This window comes from Nesoenas mayeri (genome assembly GCF_963082525.1).
Source record: "Nesoenas mayeri genome assembly, chromosome: 12".
Classification (NCBI taxonomy): Eukaryota; Metazoa; Chordata; class Aves; order Columbiformes; family Columbidae; genus Nesoenas; species Nesoenas mayeri.
Window position 1 is genome coordinate 10842177 of NC_137547.1, and position 19398 is coordinate 10861574.

Here is a 19398-nt window from a genome sequence, read left to right on the forward strand (position 1 = left end):
CAATGCATTAATAAAACTTGCAACATTCTCTCTTAAGAGAGAATAATTTAATAAAATTCCAGGACAGTTCTTGTCCAAAAAAAAAAAAAAAAAAAAGATTGTTTTAAAACATTATTTTTCTTACAATACAGTTTTAGTTGGAGTTAGAAAAAAAAAAAAAAAAATCAATATTTTAAGATGATTCTGACATGTCCTGAAAAGCCACTCAAGTGTAATGATAGTAATAGGACAAATGCTACTGCTATCCTGGAAACATCACAAAGCAGTTTTGGGAGCCTTTGGTTTCCCACAACATCTTTTTGCTTTTAGTCCCAGTCACTATTTACTGTCACTGGCACTCAGATATGGAAACACAAGCCTAGCAGAGATCATTTTACAGAAAAATCAGAACAGGTACCACATTATTTATTCAGGTTGGCACCCAATTCCGTGCTATGTACATAATGTACTCAGAAAATGCCTATATAACAACTATAAAGGAAGTTGTATGTTCTTTAAAATAAAGTCAGATTATTGGCAGGAAAGCTTTTTGCTATTGCTCCTATGCAGAGAAATATTGTAACATTTTATTGCATTTTCAACAGCTGAAGAAGGTCCTGTTCCCTCTGCACTTTCTAGTATATTATTTTTCAGATTTTATGAGGCATTTCATTATATGAATTATGGGTGGTAGATCTGACCTTGTTGCAATTTAAATTGACCAGTCATGGATCAACTTTTGCAAAAAATGCTGAGCATCTGAAGTTTATATAAATTTTTGAAGCAAGTTATAAAATAATAAAATTAGTCAAGAATCGCAGCATTTTTTAATTCAGGTTGAAAGATGGATAAAGTGGAAAATGTCTCAGAATTGATGCTGCTGAACCTAATAAAATTTTAATTTCTTGAATTTCTCTGCACAAGCATCACCTTTTCTGTAACTTTGAATCAGTCGCTAAGTTCATGCAAAACTCGAGGGATATGCAACTCCAACACCTGATCTGATAAATGCTCAGAACTTATATGTGTGTGGCGGGGTGGGGAGGGAAATCATCAAATTGGAAACTGTTTTATATAACAACACCCCCCATAAGCAATACTTTTATATTTTACTTATCAAAATCCAACTAAAAATGCTGTAATACATATTCAGAAGTTATTTTGACAGAGCTCTGACATTAAACCTCACACATTCATTTATTTGTCCATCTGTATGAGGATGTATCTGCCACATCATTAGACATAGGGGTTACTCTAATGCAAAGCTCAGGGATTCCATCCACCTTTCCACTGCTCCTCAATTCTCTCCACACAAACCACCACTATTACACAGACCCCATCTAAAGGCAACTAAGATAGTAGATATATTTCATTTATTCTGACAGGCTTTAGATCAGAATTGGGTATGCACAGTTGTGCCAGAAAACACTTGTTGCAGGGTTTATGAATGAGCACTATTCTAATTTTAGAGGAAGGCAGTCCAAAGGTCATTTTGACAACCTTTAAATAAGGTGTTTTCCTGCTGGTTTTGTTACCTGTTAGGTGGTGGTGTTGGTTTTTTGACGTTGTTATTTTTTTATAGATTACTCTATAGCAGAAAACAACTTGCTTGGCAGAGTTAAGGTATTAAATTATTTTTATTCATGCACTATCATTAGTTGGTTCAGCAGTCGGATCTCTTGGAAAAGATCAATTATATAAACTCCTAAACTTGTTTCAGTGCCCACCCTGATACCAAATGAAAACTCATACTGAAACAATTAGTGCTCACAAGTTTGTTACATGAGACATTAAGGCCTATCGATCAATAATCTCATCAAGTAGGTGATTATCATCATTAAAACCCTTCATATCTCCAGGCAGCCACCATAGACCTAAAGCTAGAGAGAAATTTCTCACATTAACCTATTATCCAGGCTACCTTTCATATCAAAGGAAATTGTTCTCACAACATACGAAATAATTATTTCTCCTAGACTTCATAATTATTGAAGCACAAAGTCATTGCAAGTTTTGTCTCTGCTGCTTGGTTTCAGAACTGTCTAATCTCCACCCCAAAACAAAAGCAATCACTTCTGGTACACACTATGCTTTACCACCACTCTGTCAAATTCAACGTTTTGTATGCAAAACTTGACAATCTTTTCACCTCTAAAAACCTAAATATTGGTTCTCAGAAAAGTGGATATTGAGAAAATTTTACAGAAGAGAGAAACTTTATTAGTCACTATGATAATACAGAGAATCAATTCTCCAAAATGACCTGTTTCAAGTAGAGCAGAAAATCACAACTTCCAAGGTTATGCCCAGATCACCAAACAATATCTTTTCATGAAAAGTGAAAAAAAACCTGGAATTAATGTAACCTAATTCAGTAGCGTGGCATTAATAACAACTTGTCTATGATTTGACAATGATGTGACTTCTGCAGCTGTTCCTTTCACCAGGCAGACGATGCAATAGTACTTAGAAAAAATGTTCCAGGAGAAACACAAGTTTTACTCCTTTGGATAATGCAGCAAATCAACACTCAGAGCACTGTAATGCCAACATCACTAAAGAAGTTTTCCTCGGAAATTTATTTCAATGTGCATAGCAGAAGGTTAGCTAAAGAAAAACGCCCACTTAAAATATAAAGCAATTATTAGGACAATAGCACAAATAAAGTTTTATTCTTGCATAAGTTTAAAAGCCCTGGAAAACTCTTGGGAGCTGAATTTTTCAATGTAGAATATTCTTAAACTGAGGGGTGGTTTTATCCTGAGCTTATACAGGATAAAACACCCCAATAATTCTACAGCATCCTTAGGCTGGACTGGACATTCTGCCTAAGATATCACAGATATAGAGTGATGATACTGATTTATAAACAACTAAGAGATCGAGCCATATGGACCAACTCAATCTAATTCTAACAATCATCTAACATTTCAAGTAATAATAACCTAATTAAAAAAAAAAAAAAAAAAGGAATTTAGTTTGGAAGTTACAATTCATTTATATGACAGTCATCCATGAACTAACTTCATAAAGTTTAGCTTTTTTTTCTACTTGATAAAAGCCCAAGTAACCACAGATTTATTTACATGCATCTGTTTGCATGCAACAATTAAACTAAAACATTATTTGTGACCTTTGAATGAGAAGGCAGAATCATGGGGGAAGTTTACAGATACAGAGCAGGGTTTAATTTCCTCATTTTCCCCATATGCAGAAGAGAGTGCAACATGCAGATGTAAAATGTACACAAAAAAGCAGATTTAAACTAGCAGAGCAGTACTATGCAGCCAAACAAAACCCCCTCATCATTACTACAACCTGAGGCTCAGATGTTTATCTGTACAGATGTTTATCTGTACAGTGCAATATGATGCTCCTTAGTGACAGAGAGAAGGAATGTGGATACAATGAGGCTTGATAATCCACAGGGGCTAAGTCATTTGAAAGGTTTTGCCATTCCTTGAGGCAATAAGTGTAAAGTGGTGCTTCAGTACAGCCCAAAAATTATTGTTAGCGTAAATGAGGCACTGGCACATTGAGGTGAGGGCAGATGGAAAATTCCATCATGTTTGAGAGGAAGAGGAAAAAACCAAACAAAACTGCTTCCATCTTAAAGCTGGAAAAGTTTAACAGCTAAACAGGAAAAAGCCCTGCAGGTTAAATAAGAAATCATAGAATCATTTTGGTTGAAAGAGACCCTCAAGATCATTGAGTCCAACCATAACCTAACTCTAGCAATAACCTATGTCCCTAAGAACCTCATCGAAACGCCTTGTCAACCCCTCCAGGGATGGTGACTCCACCACTGCCCTGGGCAGCCTGTTCCAATGCCCGACAACACTTTTCATGAAGAAATGTTTTCTAATGTCCAATCTGAACATTCCCTGGAGCAACTTGAGGCCATTTCCTCTCATTCTGAAATTTTTATTTGCTCATTCAGAGCTCTCCTAGGCCAACCATCTTCTACAGATGTGTGGGGGAACAGCCACAGAATCTGGAAGCTCAGATTTACTGCGTCAGTTCTATCTCCTGTTTCTTTCATTGTTCAAGCAAGTCACACAGTGCTTGGCTCTCTGGTTCTTTATAATCAAATCTCCCCTCAACAAAACTCCAAAATTTGGAAGGGAGGAGGGTAAAAAGTCTACACATGAACAAAATAGCATTTCTAAAAGGCAGGGAAAAGCCAAACTACTTTCAGTGTCAAGCATTAGGAATTCTAAAGCATTTGGGACCAAACCTCAATTACTAGGTTTCATAAAAATCTGAATTGCAGGAAAAACTTTCATCAGAATCTAAGTGACGTCTCCATCCTGGGAAATATATCCCTAAGAAAAGGTCTCCAAAGTGTAACTGGAGTTAGATCAAGGAGATAAACTCTTTTTCCTTAAAATTAGAGGAGTTACTTGCAGCAGAAGAGTCAAGGGCAAACATGAAAGCAAGTTTGCTTCTTAACTGGGCGATATAGCTTTTAGCTACGTTCACTGCCAGGTCTATGACACCAACCAGACAAGTTTAGGAGTAAATAAAAGTGAGTAAATGGCCCCTTCCCAGCCTCTCCAAGCCTGTAAAAATGATCCAGTATGTCACAATTCAGTGTCTTTCTAAATAAATACAAAATGGTTAAGCACCATGTGCTGACTGTGCTGGAATCCAGAGTAAAGTATTAATAATTGTACTTTATAGCTTTGCACAAGAACCAGGAAATTTGCTGCAAGTAAACAGTTTGTAAAAGTGACTAATATAAAGCTGGTCCAGGAATAAAAACATCCCTTTGTCTTCCTCAGTATAATTCTGGGATCAAAAAACCAAAAAATTGATATGTGAAAACTTTGCCCATACTGAGTTTCCAGGAACTCATCTACCTCATACCTATCAGATTTCAAATTGATTCAGTAGAATAACTTGTATTTAACTCAAAAAAGTGTCAGAACCAGTCCCTTTGCCACTCAGAAACAGTAAATAAATTATATCAAAGCGGAAAACCTCTACTTTGCATCTTGTCTGTGAAAATAACTTGGGATTGAATACCTTCTGAATACTAACTTGCTCTAGGGAAGAAATCCAAAACAAATAAATACAAGTGGAATGTTATCTACAGCATGAGAATTTAAAGGAATTCATAAATCTGGGGATCAATCCAGGTATTAGTTGCAAATAGCACAGATCAGGAGAATAAACTTTATGAAACAGATGCAAATATGTGAGTAGCAAATGCATGACAAAGAGCAGCCTTCAAAGTAGCTCATTGTGTCTCGGAGAAGCTGGAGGCTGACAGAAAAAAGTCCTCATTTGGGAAACGGGCAACTTTGCACTTTAAGAAGCTCAAATATAGATTAGGCATATTACAGCAGAATCAGCTCTTCTCAAATTCACCTTTTGCAGTGACTTTCGGAGTTTGGCCCAAAATACATCCCTGTGCTATTTGACTTCAAATTCAGAAATCCTGGTGAGGATGTTTTAAAAGTCAAGCTCATTAAAAAGTGGGAAAACTTTCTATTCTTTTTAAGATCCCTTGACACAAAGCATATCAAAAAAAGAAGTGCCGTATACATGAAAAATTGGGAAAGAGGATTCTTATGTTCAGGTGATGGAGTGAAGCATCTAACAGTGTTTGGAAATAAACTGATAGCATAGCATCACATCATTCAACTACTTGATAATGCAAAAAGAAGGTGTTTACAAGTGAGTAATCCCATTTTACATCAGTAGTACAATATCTACTAACCTGGCAATGAACTCTGGTATTTATGGGTAATTGCTTTGTGCAAAAAATCAAAGCATATTTGCATCGATCGTGGGTGCTGTATGGGGAACACAATTCATTTCAAGAGATAACTGCAGCAAGTCGCTGGAAAGAAGAATTTTAGTCTGCTCCAGTGGAAAAAGAACAAATAACTATAAGTACCAGAGTAATGGAGGAAGCAATTTGCAAATGCCTTTATGATAAAGTATTGCAAATTAATGTTTTCTGTACTTACATTTGTAATGTCTGTTTAAATATTTTCTAATAGATATTGGTTTGTCTGGAAGCTTTTATGAACTCCAAAGCTGCAAGAATGATATTTCATTTGAAATACATTTTAAAAATGCGCTTTTCAACTTTCACTTTTCTTTAAAAAGACTCCACAAGCCAAAATATAAAACAAAGACCTTGTGAACTCAGTTACAAGTCACACAGAAAAACCCGACACCCCAAAGCAGTAGTTTGGCCAAAATTCATAGTTTGAAATTTATCTGTAAATGTTGTCAATTAATGAGAAATATCATTTAATACTTCCAGGTTTCTTTGTCCTTATGAAGAAAAACGTGGAAGGCTCAGAAGATAAATTAGTAAATTAATTATTAATTTATTAAGCATGATGATCTTTACTTCCCTTGCTCTAATACAGGTCAAACCCTTAAAAGCACTTCTAGATGCTATAGGATTTAACCCTCTCACTGACTGAAAAGAGACACCTTTGAGCAGCAGGAACAGAGCCAAGGAGACAATTTATGGAATCACAGCAGCTTGACCTGAAATAACCATGGACACGTTACTCCCAGGAACCAGAAACAATTCCAAAGCCAAGTAGTAAGGGTCCCAAAGCTCATTTCCCTCCTGCAGAAACCAGCATTAAAATCTCTGCCAAACCCCTCATGCAGGTAGATTTAGACCACCAGACCTCAGAAGCTCCGCTAGTAAGAAAACTAGAGATTTAGGTGTCCTGGATAGAAAAAGTTTGCAAACTTTGACCCGATAACTCAAGTACACACAGTTTAAGCGTGCTGTGTTTAAGCTGCTGCTCTATATCCAAATCACTGGCCTGAAATCCAGTAGAATTTCAGTATGTTGATAGAGACATGTAATTGACCTTGTGCCTATGCATTAAGGCTATGCTGTCTGGTTTAAAACTAGCAGATTCTAGCTTGAGTAATCTTGACTTGGAAATCTCAGCATCCTCTAACACTTTTTTATAGCCTGAAGAGTCGATTCAAACTCTGCACACTAAAAACAGATGAAACTCTGTGGTGTCTTGGGGGCTGGACTAGATGACCTTTAAAGGTCCCTTTCGATCCAAACTATTCTGTGATTCGAGAGTTTCTGTTTAAAATTACTAGAGCAGCACACGCAAGTCTTGGAATGGTAGATCAGAAGATCAAATGGAGCACTCAGTAAAAAGTACCCTAGCAAGGTTCCCAGCATTCATGCTGAGTTAGTGCTGAAGAACATCCAGCTTTCTGAAGTGGAAAGTAACAGACCACCTGAAGAAAAATAATACGCTTTTAGGTATTCTATTTGCAAACGCTGATTTGAGACTGATCAATCTAACACTAGAAAACAAGGTTTTCCTTTGTCTTGTGTTCCATATTTTGATATCTGCTTTTACTCTACAGAAGGATTGCACATTACTCATTTATTAATTATTTTTCTCCATGCTGGCGATGGTACCAACAAAATCCTTCTCCAAGAACTAGGTGCAATACTCCACCAAGTCAGTTTTCTGCTGTCACAACTGGTGGGAGAGGCTTTAAAGTTCCATTAACCAACATTCTTTCAGAGGCCTTGGCCATTTGCAGACATCGACCCACCCATTAAGGCAACTGGAAGAACAAACTGATTCTCCCACTGCAAACCAGTCAAAAAGCAGCAGCATATCCTTTATTTCAATGCAATTACCATAAAAGTGTTTGGTGTTTTCTTTTTTCCCCAACAGTCTGAATGGTTTTGATTAAATGACATTTACTAACTAAGCACTTTCTCACTGGATTGTGGCAGGTTTTTGGTGCAGCTACATCTGCAGAATGTTTTCAAGTTGTTCTCTTAAGTAAACATAAGACTATAAAATGTAAATATAAACATAACAGTTCTGTAGCAGTAAAAGCATAATTTGAATAAATAGGGAAGCTAATGAAAACCATTACACGTAAAAGACTATCTTCTCCCTCTATGCACTAAGCAACAAACTTGCAACTGCAAATTCAGAAGCAACGTAATTCATTTGGCTCAATCTTTTGATTTTTATGAGAGGCACAAAAATTTGTTCCTATGCATTAGCCATTAAAGCTAACTTGCCATTTTCTTATTGTTATTAGCTTGTCAGCCCTGACTTACCAATTGAGAGCAGATATAGCAAGTGAACCTTTTATCTGTAAACTAACAATCAGGACAGTGGAAATAAGTAATTAATAATCTGAACAGGCAATTAGTACAAAGGTAGCAAAATATCTTTAAGGTGAACATTTAATAGGTTGTTTGGTATTCTCAGACATTATCTGTCATTGACAGGACAGTTTTTCTAGAATATAAAAGCAATGAAGTAAAAATGTGTGACTTTGTAAAAACCAAAGCCACAGACAAATATTTTTTTAAAACCTTTATAAGTGATCATTTAGATGCATTGGGGTCAACACTCCAATTTGAATATAACAGTTCCATTTGCTATCCTTTAACATCTAAAAAACCTCAACTTTAATTTTGAGCCAAGATTATTTTTGAACCTTCCTCCCTTAAAACCAAAAATCAGTGTTCTCTACTATATATTTTCCCCTTCAGCTCCAGTCATCTAGTTACAAGCAGACCTGAAAAGTGACATCTACAATCTAATCCAGCATTATAAATTATGTCTCCAATAATTCTGGTATTCTTCAGGCCCAAGATCAGTCTGGTCTAGGGTTTTGATAGTTTTGTTTCTGTTTTCCTGGACAGAAAACATTAATCCACACTGTGCAGTAAAAATGAGCTGGAATATTCTCCTTACAAGAAATGATAAATACGTGAAAAGCATCAAAAGAACAAGACATCTCACTTTATAAACAAACCTTTCAGGAATCTCTGTTACTGTGTTCTGATTCTGCTTACAAAGCAAAGTGGTGGAAATCTACTGGTGTGAGGACATTGGGGGCTGTTTGGAAAAAAAACCCAAACAATAACACCACCACCACCACAAAGAAAGCACCCAAAACCCAAACAAAACCCAAAAAACCAAACCAACACTACACAATAATTTAAAAAACAAAACAAAACAAACACAGAAACAACAAAACACACACACAAGCCAGAAAACACTGCTACTTCCAATTAGACAAAGCAATGTAAACCTGTAGAAATAATTAGACATGAAGTACTAAATAAAACTATTTCTGCCATTGTTTCAATAGCTTTTATCACGCAGTACATTTGAACAGAGGTAAGTATACGCAAATGGGTTTTATAAATGTAACTGTGATTGTCAATTAAAGAAGATATTATATTGTCAAGAAAAGACAACAGAGTCTTTTAAATGGCAGTTTGCATCTGTTTGTCTTGAGTACTAAAGAATCTGAGACTAGATTTTCCTCATTTGGGTGTTTTACTGTTAAACCAAAATGTAAATTCTAATATGTAGTTACCATTTCTTTTTGTTGCTCTTTCTCCCACTTTAATTTCAATACAGAACCATTCTCTACTCACCCCTTGGCTTCTTTTTTACTCTTTTAGATAACTCCAGTCTCCCTTTAAGCACAGACATACACACCACATAAGGAAAACCTGAGGAAAGGAAAATGTATTGTGCCGCCTGAAGCCATCTATCACACAACCACCATAAAATGTATTGCTCTAAAAGGTAATAAATGCAGCTTTGCTTTACAAAGCAACAGTGAAGATAAACCAGGAGCTATAAAAAAGTGCAATCTTTTGCTACCTCATCCTCTTTGCAGCCTTGATACATTAAGACAAACTTAAGGATACTGCTTTATTACGGCATTCTGAAACGTGAAATGTTTGGTGTGTAAAACAGGAAAAGGGTCTTAACTTTCTGAAAAGTAGAACAAATCAAAACCAAGAGTGACCATTGTCTCTCCACACTGAAAAACAAAAATCTGTCCAAAACAAGAGAGCCTGGGTCTCTGCTTTCACAGGCGTTAAAACACTGAGCTCCTCAACTCAGACATCAGGATTTCAGGCTGCACACATAGAATTTACAATTGCCATTAGGTATTGATTATGTGGGCCATTATGTATTGATTACAAAGAGCATCTCTTTCAACTTTCGAGTAAAAGGAATAACTTTCTTTTTTGAAGAGCTCTGAATATTTGTTCAGAGGAAACAAACTACAGCCAACACACTATGGCTGTTGGTTTTCCCACTGGTTGGAAAGTAAGGAAGTCTGTAAGACATTTTTCATATGAACAATTCCTGTAACAGTTGTTTCTCCTCTTTTTACGCTTGGGTGACAAAAGTGGATTATTTAGAGGTTTGTGGGTTTTTTTTTTTTTGCTTTCTTAGTACCATTATTTCTACCCATTATATCTTCCTTTGTTGCAAGATTACTATCCTCTGGAGGGAGAAATTATAACTCTCTAGGTCTGGTGCTAAAACACTTTATGTAAATTGAATACAAGACAGCTTTTGTATTAGGCACAGCACTTTCTGCAAAATTAGAGCAATCATGAGGCAAGCCTTTTATAACACACTTGGCTTCACCTCCCTAGCACTCTCAGGGATATTATTATTTTTATTTGTTTTTTAAACTCTTGAACATTATGACCATTGAGGCTACTGCTTTCCAAAACTCTCAGTAACCAGCCTCTTGGGAGAAAGGTCTCTTGAACACTGCAAATTACACCAAATTAAAGGATAGTTTATTCCCTCCAATTTCAAACCTCCATAAGAAACTTCACTGTATCTGCATGTCCCATACCTGTTTGGTTGGAATTTTAAAGCCCAATGGGACGTAAGCTGGCATTGTAAACATGATTTTATGGCTGCATCAGATGTGTCTTAAGAAAATATCACTTTTCCCCAGGAGAAGTCACTGAAGCTTCACCTGGGAAATCCTGTGATTTACTCACATGCACTTTCCATGTTATTTTTCCTTCTGGTCCCAGTCAGCAGCACTTCCTGACCAGACTCCTAACAGAACAACTATCATTTGCTGCCACTTCATCATTCCCTGAGGATGTAATTTTTTCAGAGCAATATATGCAACTAGACCTAAGAACTGAAGAGCAAACAACTCATGTAGTTTAAATAGACTCAAATGACAGTTCTGGATATATGACTATCCTTTGGCTCAAAAACAAACTGTCATTTAACTTTGATATCAGCTATGTGAAAGCAAAAAGAATGGAAAAAAATCCTTGTCTTTTTCCTTGGTGATGATTTTGTTTGAGGTTCATCCAGCTGTGCTTTTCTCCTGAAAGTCTTGAACTGGAGATTGTTCTTTTTGTGCAGCCATATTTAAGGTGAATCAATAATCAATGATAAAATAGCATACACGAGTTCATATTACCCGATCACTTCCACTAGCAGAGTGTGTTTTTCCAGTCAGAAGCTATTCTGCTTCATTGGGATCTCATTTCAGCTGAACATTAGGGAAATACCCATATTATTCTTTGTATCCAAAGTGCACATTAGAAACTTAAAGAATTGGAAATTCAACTGATGCACAGAGCAGCTACTAATGTCACAGTGCAGATCAGTGGCGTTTTCACCTTTCCTGTCTTTTCTCATTATATACAAAATAATTTTCAAAACAAAGAGCCTCACAGAAAAGAAGATACAAAATAAAAAATATTTTTACTAGAATTTTCTATGCTATATTTGGCTTCATCAAATCTCAGTAAGCCTAATCTGAAGAAGTCATCTTGAAATAGTATCAATGCACATTCTCCTTTATGTTCTATAACCAAACTTGGATTTAAACTAAACCCAAAAGCATTAGAGCTGTTTTGGTGCCCAGTATAGCTGGTTGGCCAAAGAGTTTATTCCCTTGCTGGTGTGATTCGTGCTGTATTAGTGGCCAGGATTACGGCAAGGACAGAGCAGCTTTGGCAGTCAGGGGAGTTCTGACTTCACCTGGCCTGGCTTTCCAATGCTTAATAGAATATCTTATTGCATGCACTTAATTCACTCCAAACGTACCAAATGTTCACTGGCAACAATCATGACAAACCTGGCAATCTATGTTTAATGTTTAACCTGATGACACAGCAAGATATGAGCTCATCCTTTTTAACAGGTCAAGAACAAGATATTTTACAGCGACTTTAAAAAACCAAAATATATGGTTTAGTATTAGTTCTGGGTTCAATGGTTTTAAAATATTAAGTACTTAAGTACATGGTATTAAACACCATGATAAAGTGTTCATACTTGAGGTTTAGAAGTGAGAAAGGCTCCAAAATGGAGATAAAAGACTAAAGACAGAAAAAGCAGTGGCTTTCTGACACTGATGTCAGGTGGATTTGCTGAGTGTTCTTTATCTCCCATCGCTGAGCGTTCCAGCCACCCTTTGCATCTTTTCACTCCAGTCTTGTTCTCATTGTCCTGTGTGCCTTGCTTTATCCTTTCAGCCTTATTCTGTTTAGCAATATGTCACTTATCTCTTCCTGTTTGACTTTTTTTTACATATACCTTTATATTCAAGATGTGAATTTCACCCCAAAATAGCAGAAACACCTGAGAAGCCTATACGAGAGTGTCAGATATTCTGTTTGGGTTTTTTTTAGCCCTGGTCAAAGCCACTAAAAACTTCCATCGTGAAATCAATTTTCATCCCAATTCTTTAAGTTTGCCAATTAGAGTTTCCTATAAAGCTAACATGTTAGGGATTTTCTGTCAAGAGAAAGATTTTATATCAGTATTAACTTTTATACTATGTGTTTTAAAATATAACACGCTTTAAAAAAAAAAAACACCCCAGAAGTTCTGTTTCAGAAATGTTTTGACAGTTATTGAAATGATTCACTTTGACTTCCCTTTCCCAACTACATTTTACTGAGGATGGTACGGACTTGTGGAAAGTTTCCATTTTCGCAAAACTCTTTTCTTTTGAGAAACTCTTCTCTGGGAGAGGTTTCAAGTAGTGCTAATTGCACTATACAGGCACTTTTTTCTTCTGCTCAAGCTCCTTATTTGGATTCCCAGCCCTGAAGCAGCTCTTGCTTTTGGAACTGAGTAGCCCCAAACCTCACTGAGGATCTTAAATACCATACTGATAAATAAATAACCATTTTGTAATAATGTAAGACTAATCCGTAATGAGATGGGTTTGAAACCACTTCAAGAGTGATGCTTTTACAGGAACATGTATTAAAAGAGCCTACACAAAATCAGACTATGGTGGTAGGAAAAACAGGTGTTGTACAAATCTAGAGCAGTAAGTTCTTTCCCCAAAGCAATATCTGAAATAAAACTGCAAGAAGGAATCCATACATCCATAATTTTGCTGAAACAAAATAGTATTTTCAGTTTCACCCTTGTATTTCAAATAAAAGTGGTTAAAGTTGCAATTGCTTATTCAAGCTTAAATACTTAAGCGTTTGAAGCACTTAGTGTTTTAACACTTAGAAGCGTTAGTTTTAAAAACCACTAAGCAAGTTCTGAGTTTCCCTGTCTATAGGAATAGCTTACAGACAATATGCTGTTTTCATTATACGTTGTTGATAAATACCACAGAGAGCATTAGCAAGGGAGCCAGCCTTTGCTTTAGAAGAATAATATAGCAGGGTTACAATATAAATAAACAAAAAGCCAGAGGTAATACGTTGTTTGCTCCATTGTCTGTTCTGCAATCACAACATTTTTCTATTTCTAAATCAACAGTATCTCTTAATCCAATAGAAAAATGCCTGTGGATAAATGCGTTTATCACATCACATAAATAACACATTGTCTGCAATGTACTATAGTACCTCTGAACTCCCAAATGCCAACATGTAATAAAAAGAAAACATTTTTACATGAACTAATGCCTGTCACAGCAAGAAGGATTTTACACTAGATTATATTTCTCAGGAAGTTCTTTTCATGCAATTGTGCAGAGAAGCTTCTTATTTTATATTCTTATTAAGAAGCACTTAACTGGAGGAGTCCTGTCTTCCCTCAGACATATTAACAGTCTCAAGATTCTTCTCTAACTACAGAAAGCAGCTCTGGGAAGCTGTTGCCCATTGCCTTCTCCTGCTCCTCCACAAACCTACAGAGGGAAAAACTCCAAATCACAGCAGCAGTCAAAATAAGAGTTACAGCAGATACTTTTACAGCTCTCTTTTGGCAACAGTCAGTGCCTTGAAGTCAATATCTTGATTATGAAGATCTGACATACACTGGGATTCACATGGTCAGTCTATGGCAGCTTCTGCTGCTACAACAGATGGGATGTTGTTCTGTACCAGGGCTTATTTCGGACTTCAGCGCCACTAATCTTCATGTGACATTTATAAAAACAACAGAAAAATACACTAGGAAGACTAGAATCGTTCTTAGGACTTGCTTGAAGTATTTTTCAATGTCCCACAGTCTCACTCCTCTTTTTTTTATTACCAGCTGCAACTCTAAAAAAAAAATTAATTTTCTGATAATATTATAGTGCCACATTCATAGTTGTCTTTCACAGCATTTGGATTTCTTCTCATCTAGCACAGAGTGCAGAACATACTGACCTCTTTTATTCACCTATGTGTATCTAATAGATAATCTGGACGTGAACTGGAAAGATTGATGGCGATTTCAAATTAACTTACATGCCTTTCATCTCTGAAACAGCCCTTGGCTTCTTTTCTCTTTACTCTCTTTGGACAGAGGTGAACTCAAAATCTTCTGTTTCTTCTTTGATTGGCTTTGAACTGGAAGAATTTTAAGTTTTGACAAGAAAGGAAAAAAGAAATACGTCCTTTAAAGTAATAATTCTGCACTTCATAAAAATCAAACTCTTAAGATTCCTGCCTGAAAAAGGGAGGAACACCACAGGAAAGAATTGAAGTAATGAACATTTCTGTCACTCACCTTACAAACTCATTTTTCTTCTACATTTTATTAGATGCTGCTTTGCTCTCTTCCTTAAACACAAATGACAGATTATATTAGATGCATAAATTATATGGATTATATTTCTGTCACCAGTAAATTAGCTGTTAAATTTAGTTTGCATGATGCTGTTGACAGGACTGTGATTTAAGAACCTTTTTTTTTTTCCTTTTAGTAACTTTTTCCACCTTTTCTTCTTTCCTCTTTTGTCATTTTGGAAGAATCATATTTTGGAAGAATCCAGTAAAAGTTTTATAAGTATGTCACAGACTTACAAGGACAGAGAGGGTATGTTTCTCTTAAAAAAAGGGGAAAAGAAGGCTTGTAAATGAGTACATAAATTAAGTATATAACACAAGCATACTGGCCAATAAATGCAGCCCTCAACGCAGTTAGATGTCTTCATAGACTTACTTTCTTAATTTCTGTCCAAATTTTTTTTTAAGCCTATTAAGTGTTTCTGTTCCAAGGAGGATTTTGCTTTCAGAACTCAGGAAACAATCTTTCTACTATGAAACCATTTCTACATTTCATGGGCAGCTGAGAAGTTACAGAGTTCATTCAAGCTCGGTAGTTGCAAGATTCTGCCATGTTAAGTATTGATACAAGCAAGTCTCAGCAAGGCACACTTGCTTCAGCACGAGGTGTGATCCAGATTGATTTCTAATGGGACTTGAACTTTATAAGTTCAACAAATATGTACTCACACAGTTCACTCAAGTCCAGCAACTTGCAATAGCACATTGTCCAAACACTTAAACATTCAGCTCACTCCGCATCCCAGTATTTCTGTGCCAAATTCTCAAATCACCTCCCCTTTAATTAGATTGTTGTTATGGAATCCCCAGGAAGTCATTGGCATCATCAAGCTTTGCTGATCCTATTATATTTGTGAACTAATAGTTTCTATACACACAAAATTGTAACCAAAGATCAAATTGAAGATGAATAGTTTCTCCTGGGGTTCACTTTATCAAAAGTCTTAAGTATTCAATCCCAGTAAATTCAAACAATTGTCAAACTCCATGCAGCTCTTTCTTTACTTGCACAGAAAGGTTTCTTCTTTCAGGATTGGTTCCTGAATAATTTTATGACCTTAAGGCAACTGTGACCTAGAGTTGCATTAAAAAAATAGATGTTTTTCATGTCTGGGTTCAACTCTGTCCCAACATGCAATAATAATCTCAAGCTACTTCACAAGAGGGCTATTACTAGAAACAGCCATATATTATCAAAAAGTTCACAGCACTGGTGTTTCTGAACAAGAGTTACCAACTGGTCATTGAGTTTCTGGGTGATATTTAGAACTATTTATGTTGCCTCTGATTTACCTAAAAAGGGAAAATCAGTGTCATGGCGCAGCAGGAAAACCACCAAGGAATTCCCTTAGTAGCACAACTTAACAAAACTAGATTTTTGCTTTCAGAATAATGACAGAAGAATCTGTGCTCCAGGGCTCTTCTTGCAAGAAAGGGTAAAAATGCATTACAAAAGCCATTAAGTAGAATAAACACTGGAGGTTGAATAGGAGTCTGGTTTTAGAAGCTTTTAAATGGACATGTCAAGAAAACTGAACTCCAGGTTTGCTCAAGAAGTATTTATCACAAAAGGTTTTAAAGTTGGAACCTTAAGTGCATTTTTGCCATTAAATAAGTGCATTAAAATTTTTAAACAAACTAGCCCAAGTACTGTTGTTTTGTCAGTAACTATTCTACAGGCTGTGTGATATTTGGCATACTCGGTTGCATTACAATCATCCTAACACTCTTCTAGCTTTTACATTTCTTTTTCTAATCAGAAAAGTTTCTACTTGAACTCTGAATCAGCCAACAGATCGTTTTGTTCCTGCACAGAACAACAGGTGTAAAACAAGGGTAACAAGTGCTAATTAAGACTCTCCCATCACTTAGCTTCCCGATCCTTTAACATGCTTTACAGTATAAATACAAACCAACACACTGTAGTAACCATACAAAAAAAAATATCACTGGCATTTAACTCCTGCAGCACAACCACCATCATCTTACTAGTGATGTTTATCCCTTTCAGGGTTTTAGATTTTTTTAGGGTTACTCGAACTGTGCTCAGCAGCAGTTGCCTAGCAGAACTGAACTATATTTGACAGAGAGCCAACTAAAATTATCAAAACAGACATATAGACAGACATTTCTTAAAACCCTCAAATTTCAACATTGACTCTAATCTTCTTACAGTAGCAATTCATAGGAAGGTTAAAAATAAAGCATACATAAACGCCTTTTGAGTCAGGCTCAAGTTTTTGCATTCCCCATTTATGCAAACATGAGTTCCAAGGGAATCTACGTACCTGGCATATAAGAAAGGAAGAGTTGAAGAATTTGGCCTTAACTGTTGACCTTAAGTACTGTAAATTAAAGAGCAAAGCCAAAAGAGAATTAAAAAAAAAAAATGTCTTTTCTTGTATGCCTACGTGGACAGAAACAAACTTACAATAAAGTGTTTAAATCCCCTAAAATTCATAAGAGACCCCCATCCCTCTCAACTCCCCGCTTTAGACTCTGTTACAAATTCTAATCTTTTAGGATTTAAAAAGTTTTAATCCTGCCAATAATCTTCTGAATGACCTTGAGCAAATCACTTCGCCTCTGTTCTTTCAGCCTGCCTGTAAAGCTGGATTAATTCTTACCCACTCAGTGGTGTAAAAGAAATGATTGTCATGCCGTATTCTGAAGCACCACAACATGCAAGAGATAAGCAAGACACACACCAGGCTTTGCATGAACTTTGCAAAGATAAGCTTAGAAACAACTATCTATGAGGTTTGAAGGGAAACTACCAATATTCTTACTCAAAAAGGTTTTTATTTGACATTCAAAATGAATCCTACCTGAAGCTCGGCATATTTTTACTAAAAGCATTTAAGACAATATGCACATCTTTGATTTGTGTCAATAGGAGTGGAAAAAAACCCTAATTACCGCTTTTTCTTTTTTTTTTCCCTTCCTTTCATGACATAAGGCTTTAGACTTAACTAGAAGTAGGAATTGCTTCAGCAGCATCCAAAAATCTTAACATAGATATAGCTCAATTTTGTAAGACTGGTCATGAAGCCTGTTGCATGGCAGGACGCCAAATAGCACAGGACAATGGCACAAATGCCTACTTATCTCTGTCATTTTTCTACCCAGCAACCAATTAATTTATATTTTGAAATATAGTCACACACTTGTTTTGTGCAATATTCCTATTACATGCTAAGCTATATTACCTAGTGTTCCCAATGAGAATTTTAATTAGACTGTCAGCTTTTTGAAGCCAGAGTTATCTAAAGACTATTCTTCTTACTGGTCTCTTATTACAGCTGGATTTTGTTTTCATTAGATTCTTGTGGTAGCTTTATTCTCTGCTCTCATTATGGGGAAGATTCATAGATCAAAATGACACTTTTGCAGGAAACTCCCAATTCAGTCAACACCGTGTTTGCTAATAAAAGATACAAACCTGCTTATCAGGAACTGACTTCCTCTGCGTAAATGAACACACGAGAATCACAACGACCTACAGTAGTGAAATTATTAAGTGTCAATCGTTCGCATGGGCAGAAAAACAACTGTTCTAAAGGATTGCAGGGCCTTATCCTTCAAGTACTTATCCTGAGAAATAACATCCATGCCCACAGAGGTGTTGGCAGGAATATAGCTTTTCATGATTTTAAGGCAATCATCTTCTGGTGTAGCTGTTTGTTGTTAATTAAGAGAGTAGTTGGAATGTGTACCAGAAAACCAACCCCAAATTTCCTACACGCATGGATTACATAGCATGAAACAACAAGTTTTCTCTCCTCACATCTGAGCATGCAGAACTGTTCATGTGATGGAAATTCCATTAATCAAGGAATTGTCATTTCATTAAAAATCCTCTCTTAGCAAGACTTCATTCCCATTGTTTGAGTGCATTTTAACATCTACGCTCTTAACATGCCGATAGTAAATCCATAGCAGGATACTCCTAAGACAGGGTACACCCGTGATACTTTACTAAAGGAGATGAAAGAAAACATTTGTAAGGTGAAGAACTTCAGTAATCAGGCATCATAAAAATTGCATCAAAAGGTCTTAAGACTAACACAGTGACGTTCCCAGAAGAGTTCACAAGATCTCAGTCCCTAAATTAATATATCATTTATTTGAAAGTGCTTTAATGTGATCTTTTCTGTACAAGTCCTTTGGACTAATTGAACACAACACTGAAATCTCCTGCAGCTTCATATACTTCCTGAAGATACTCTAATATCTCAGGCAATATTGTCTGGAGGGAACAGAGTGAAGCCATCATCAGGATGGATCTTGTACCTGCCATTGAGCTGTGATATGGGTTTACTGACCTCGGCAGCGCTCAATCCAAGGGGAAAGTCTTTGGTTGATGTCAGGGACATTCTATGATTCTATGTGTTTAATGCAGCCTTTCTTCCCTCTCTAGGTAAATACTATTGGTCTTAGTGTTAGAATATAATAATTAGCATGTGTATAAAGAGCAACGCTGGAGGCATTCTTCTTTTCCAGAAGATCTCAAAAGTATGAAGAATGTATTTCTGACGTACTACATATATAAATGCATTCATGACAGCCCTCGAGTGCAAGCACCGTAAACCACCGAACACCTAAAAAAT